The sequence below is a fragment of the Macrobrachium nipponense genome, chromosome 36 (genome assembly GCF_015104395.2).
Source record: "Macrobrachium nipponense isolate FS-2020 chromosome 36, ASM1510439v2, whole genome shotgun sequence".
In the NCBI taxonomy this organism is placed as follows: Eukaryota; Metazoa; Arthropoda; class Malacostraca; order Decapoda; family Palaemonidae; genus Macrobrachium; species Macrobrachium nipponense.
The window spans coordinates 65,296,237-65,303,000 of NC_087220.1; the positions used below are offsets into that span (position 1 = coordinate 65,296,237).

General features: G+C 39.0%; 1 long non-coding RNA gene across 1 annotated transcript; it reads left to right on the top strand.

Annotated features, from left to right (window-relative positions):
• The first annotated feature begins 2,224 nt into the window (after nucleotides 1-2,224).
• LOC135203799 (uncharacterized) lies at nucleotides 2,225-4,602 on the top strand. Its single transcript, XR_010312031.1, has 3 exons — nucleotides 2,225-2,387; nucleotides 3,831-3,949; nucleotides 4,431-4,602. It is a non-coding gene; the product is annotated as an uncharacterized LOC135203799 (long non-coding RNA).
• The last annotated feature ends 2,162 nt before the right edge of the window (nucleotides 4,603-6,764 follow it).

Sequence of the window (6,764 nt, forward strand, 5' to 3'; positions counted from 1 at the left end):
TGAATCCAATTCTTTCTGCCCGTCCGTCCACCTAAGGGGAGGAGGGTGGGTATAATCATAATTGTTCGGTAAGTATACGATAAAACTTTATTTTACTAATGAAAATTTCATTTTTATTGTAGTGTCTTACCGAACAATTATACAGCTGATTACACATTGATGGTAAGGTGGGATTCAGTGGACAACTAGTATTTCTAAATGGGTTACATTTACAGTGGTCCCCCCGTATTCGCGGGGGATGCGTACCAGACCCCCCCGTGAATAGTTAGAACCCGCGAATGTTTGGAACCCCTATAAAAATGCTAAAAAATGATATTGTTAAACTACAATAAAGTTTTGTACATACTTACCTGGCAGATATATACTTAGCTATAGTCCCTCCGACGTTCCCGACAGAATTTCAAATCTCGCGGCACACGCGACAGGTAGGTCAGGTGGTCTACCTTACCCGCCGCTGGGTGGCAGATGTATGAACCACTCCCGTTTGCTTGTCAGATTTTTCTCTTCCACCTGTCTCCTGAGGGGAGGCTGGGTGGGCCATTAATCGTATATATCTGCCAGGTAAGTATGTACAAAACTTTATTGTAGTTTAACAATATCATTTTTGTACATGAACTTCCCTGACAGATATATACTTAGCTGATTGGCACCCTTGGTGGAGGGTAAGAGACAGCTAAATAATACAGGTAAGACGGGAAACAACTAATGTTGTAGGATATAAAAACCTTGGTTCTCACCTTTTCAGGATGAAGACTTCATAGATACTGTCTCTGAGTCTGCATTGCCTGGAGAGCTACAGCTAGGACGTGACCTGATGCTGAAAGACTCTCGGATCTACCACTGGGATATGTGATCCCCTATTGTGGTAGAATCCAAGTCGGATCCTGTTAGAGGGACCTTGTCCGCTTACCTAACAGATCCTTACCACTACCTCTGCAAGGAGCCAAAACCCACCAGACCACCTAACCAAAATACAAAGGGTTAATATTACGACAAAAAAGAGGTGCCTCCTGCAACCTCTTTCAGACAACCAAAAAACACCAATATAAAATATAGGGTAACATATAAAAAATTTACACAGGATAAGTTTCAGCTCCCTGCCCCAGCACCGAATCCGCCGATACGAAAGGACCCAAGGCGAAGCATTTATCATATGTGATTTTTACATCACGTAGGTAGTGGTTTGCGAAAACCGATTGGCATCTCCAAAAAGTCGCCTCCATCAAGTTCCGCACAGACATATTTTTTCTGAATGCAAGCGAAGTTGCGATGGCTCTCACCTCGTGAGCTTTCACTTTCAGTATTCTAAAATGTTCTTCCTTACAGGCAACATGTGCCTCTGTAATAAGGCTTCTCAGAAAAAAGGAAAGAGCATTCTTCGACATGGGCCGAGTGGGGTCCTTTACGGAGCACCAAAGCACATCTTGATTAGCCTTAAGTTGTTCCTTCCTCTTAAGGAAATACTTCATAATTCTCATAGGGCAAAGAGTTCTTTCAGGCTCTTCCCCTACTAGAAAAGATAAACTACGAACTTCAAAGCTCCTGGGCCAAGGGCGTGATGGGTTTTCATTCTTTGCAAGGAAACTTGGAAGAAACGAACACACCATAGAATCTTCCTTAAACCTTACATTGCCCTCAATAGCTTGGAGCTCACTCACTCTCTCAGCTGTAGCTAGGGCCAAAAGGAAGATAGCCTTCTTCGTCAGATCCTTGAAAGAGGCTAAGCCAGGAGGTTCGAATCTAGACGATCCAAGGAATTGTAGAACTACGTCTACCCCCCCGGAAGCGAACGTTCGTGAGCTTCAAATATGCTGTTCATCTCAGGCTTATGAAAGCACTTTTTAGGGGAGTGCTTCACAAACTTCCAACAAACGTTTTTTTCACATACTTAGGACGTCAATGATAATGTAACTCGATATACAATAAATTATGCGTTTTCTCATTGATGTTAGACCTGTCACATGCAGAAATATAGTGATGCACAAAAATCGTAATATTATAGTATATAAAAACGTGTACAAACCTCATTTTCACCTTTCGAGGAAAATTAAAGGTTTTTCCATTTCTTAAAAAGATTTCCTTTATTAATTGTTGTTTTAAACATTCGTCCTCATTTGGTGAGCAAACAACAGCATATAAAAAGTGATGAAATGTGTTTATATAAGCCGAAAATTATACAGCAATTATGTGTGATCGAGAACTTTGAAATGTGTGGGGAATGGAAATGCCACCACCAGATGTCTCTGCAGCAGCATAAACAAATTGGCGGGCCGCACGAACTGAATCAGTTTGACAAAGTGGCTGAATTAAACTTACATGCAAGTGCATGCCAGCTGATATAGGTAGATAGTACCACTACGACGACTTGAGAAAGCCAGGGCCCATAGGTAAGTGATTGCAGCTTATGCCATTATCTCACTATCATTTTATAGTATACCTAGCTATATCCCTATAGCAATATAAGAGAAAAGTAACGTTAGTCTACATAGGGAATAGTACCTATAGCCTAGTACTAGGCTAGCTACCTACCTAATTTATGGCGTCCTACGGCCGTCCCTGACTAAGTAATTAAGTCAAGGGATGTGAGGGAGAATGCCCCCACCTTTCAAGGGGGTATGGGGGCAAACCTCCCATTTAGGTAATGCTTGATTGACGCAGAGGATAGGTTAGGCTAATGCACCCAAAACCCCCGATTTGGGTGGTTATATTTAGAATAAAGGGTTAGTACTTCCTATTTTACTGACCAAGGTTTTTTCCTTTTTTTTTTTTTTTTTTTTGCAGATTGATTGATTGATTGATTGTGAGTTATCTGGCGTCACAACTACCAGGGTCACCGACGCCGATTTTTTTTTTTTTTTTTTTGCAGAGATTAACAAATAAAAGGTTGGTAACTTGGTGATTCTTACTAGGCTATTAAGGCTGTGCAAGCTTATAAAAAAAATAGACTCCTAAAGTTAAGACAGAGTGCCACAAATTGAAAGCTCTGGTACCAGAGGACAATTTTCAATTTCCAATTGAAAATTGAGGTGCTGGAGGGTCTGCCCCACTTGAATTTCTTAAACCAATATGTAAAATAACATCAGAAAGCTGTCTTTTTAAATGACATAATTCTGAAATTGTGAATTTCTGGAAGACATAACAAAATCTTTAATTTTCACCAATCTTAGTTAAGGAGAATACCTAAGGGTTAATTAGGGTAAAGAATGTGGAATTCTCTTCAATTTCTTTATGTAGAACTATAGCCTGACTTAGTACAATAAATCAGCATTTTAATGATAACATGGGCTATGTTGATTAGATTAAGTAATATTAGGTATTAGGTTAGGTTGTATTTATTTACATTAATGGTCAGTGGATCCCGCATTCTTAACCCTTACCAATACGTAGTATATAGAATGCACAGATACTAGCTAGTCATTAAGTGAGGAAATATCAAATAACAAAAATAATTTTGTTTAAAGTTGCCTCCAGTCCAAGTAATGCTTAATTGACCAGAGGTTAGGTTAAGCATTATATAGGTTACCGTAGTATACAAAATGTAGGTTTTTTCTCTCTCTCTACACTAACCTACCCTATAATGCTTAACCTAACCTCTGTGTCTGTAAAGCATTATTTGGACACTAAATTTTGTGTAATAGCCTAACCTATATTGCTTAACCTAACCTCCACTTTAAACATCATTTTCATTATTAGACATTTCATCCCTTACTGACTCTTAGCTACACATTCTGTACACTATTCTCCTTAATTCTAGACATCTACTATTTTATAAGCTCATGTGGCTCTAATAGTAAGAATTACCCCAAAGTTTTTTTTTTCATGGAAAACAGACAATAAGGCGTGAAGGATTCCCTAGAGTTACCCTTTCCTTGCTGGAGGACCTCTACCATCGAAAGAAAAGTAATGGGTGATGTTAGTACAATAAGTGTTTGAGGAACAGATATTCATGGTAAATATTGAGAAAGGGATTGGTTCTAGTCCCAAATAAATTTTTTTTAAACTCATTGTAGGTTTCAATGCTGTGATAATATTACCTTTACATTTTTATGAAATATGATAAAGCACTGTTTTGGCTTACAAACTCACCTGGGCTATTCCCTTTTGCACGGTTCAGGATAAAATGAATGAGGTATAAGCTTTATATTTTTCTCAGGGTCTGCAAGTTCATTATCTTATTACAGTATAATGGACTGAGTAGTGAGTTACCAGAACAGTTAAATCATTATATCTTGTGAAATTTCATAGCCCTACCCTATATTGTACTGGTATATTCATGTATATTGTTAATGTTAATCAGTTGTTACTAACAAGGTGTAATTAACTTGAATTAAAGATTTACAAAATCACTTCAAAAACACTGTTGGCTACAGTAACGCATACAATACCTAATGTGAGAGAGAGGGAAAAATACATATATATCACTTTTTCAGGATGCGACTTTAATTGTTTGTGGAGGTTGAGGCATGGCTGAATTGTGTCATGGCATCTGGTTGAAAAGGTGGAACTGTACTACAGTCAGTTTTTGGCAGCTGTTACCGCTTCAGTGAAAATTATGAGGAAGAAATCAATGACTCCACAGAGGAAGGGAGATGGAAGTGTGTGCGTCCAAATTATGTTTATATATATATATCTATATATATATATATATATATATATATATATATATATATATATATATTAATTATATACATATTGGCATATTTTATAAGGTTTATTTCATGTATATTTTCAGTGTTTGTACATGCATATATCTGTTACCAAAAGAATAGAAATAAAACCAAAACAAATGGTTCATGCGCTTGGTGGGATGTGATATATTTGAATCTCATCTTTTGTTTGTATCATTCGAAGTGGTTGCAGTCTTCAGTATGGTACAGACTATTTTATGTGTATGTGTGTTTTATAAAAATAGCTGTCCATTAGCACAAGTCTCATGTGTGTATGTATGTACATACATACTTTATATATACTTTTTTTACTGTAATTTTTTTATGGAATGAGGTTGTTACTGAGGTAAGAATCAATCGAGTGCATGTGTAGGTTATGTATATACAAAACAGAGGCCACATTATTTGACTATTTACTTGTACAGTGTTATTCCACACTGGAACTTGTCAGTGCAAAATAAATGATAAGCAAGATTAAACCTTTCATTCTCCCGAGTTATTTTTTGTAAGGTATATGAACTTTCATTTTATGGTCTTGAAAATTATTATTTAAAGCTATTGCAAGGTTCATGTAAACCTTGTAAACACATTTTCAGGGCCTCTATAAAGATTGTTTAATATCCTTACAACATTTGTAGAAAACAGTTAAAAGGTAATTATGAGGCATTTATAAAGCCTATTTAAGGTTCTGTGCAGGATTGTACAAAGTATATGTTAAAAGTAGTTAATAGGTAATTATGAGGCATTTATAAAGCCTATTTAAGGTTCTGTAAGGGCTTTTTGAAGGTTTATACCATGGTTTTTTGAAGCTCTTTCAAGGCTTTTATTAAGGTTTATTTCAAGCATATTTAAGGCTTGCACAAACCTAAAAGTGTACACGAAAACGGGTACTTTTTAGGTGTATCACAAGCACTTTTTAAGTTTGAGGCCTAAAGTTCGCAAGCTTGTAAAGTACGTTCGTCTGATGTCCTATGAACATTCATTTTCTGGGGGGGTAGATTCCAGTTCGGTACTACATGAGGACGCTTAATGGTTTCAAATGATCTAATAAGATCATGCAGGTCCTTATCATCGGATATATTTAAGCCTCTATGCCGAAATACCGCTGCCAACATACTGCGGTATCCCTTAATAGTTGACACAACCAGATGACATTCTTCTTTGAGGAAATCCGCAATTTAGGTCACAGAGGTACTGGAAGAGGAAATGTTCTTCCTCTTGCACCAACGTCTGAAGACATCCCACTTTGACTGGTATACACGCAAGGTGAAAGGTCTCCTCGCTCTTGCGATTGCTTAGCAGCTGTTGCTGAAAAGCCTTTCGCTCTGACCAAACTTTGGACAGTCTGAAGCCAGTCAGACTGAGAGCGAGGAGATTTTTGTGGTACCCTGTCGAAGTGGGGTTGTCTGAGTAGATCGCTCCTTAGAGGGAGCGATCTTGGAAGGTCCACCAACCATTCCAGTACCTCTGTGAACCATTCTTGGGCCGGCCAAAAGGGAGCCATTAAGGTCATTCTTGTTAAATCGGACTCTACGAACTTCTTGATGGTTAGCCCCAGGATCTTGAAGGGGGGAAACGCGTAGACGTCGAGTCCGCTCCAGTCTAGAAGAGCATCTATTGCTAATGCCTCTGGATCCGATATCGGAGAGCAGTAAGGATCCAGCCTCTTGTTCTTTGACGTGGCAAAGAGGTCTATGTGTGGCCTGCCCCATAACTTCCACAGGCTCTGGCATACATCCAGATGAAGGGTCCCCTCTGTGGGAAGGACCTGATCTTTCCTGCTGAGGAGATCTGCTCTTACATTCCTTTCTCCCTGCACGAACCTGGTGAGAAGCTTGATTCCTCTTTCTTCTGCCCACAGAAGAAGGTCTCTTGCTGTCTCGTACAGGGAGAAGGAATGCGTCCCCCGTTTCCTGATATATGCCAGAGCTGTAGTGTTGTCCGCGTTGACCTGCACTACCGATCTTCTGACTTTGGGCTCGAAAGCCTTCAGAGCCAACCACACAGCCATCAACTCCTTTCTGTTGATGTGCCAGGCTAACCTGGTCCCCCACCCAGGTACCTGACACTTCGCTGGTTCCCAGAGTTGCCCCCCAC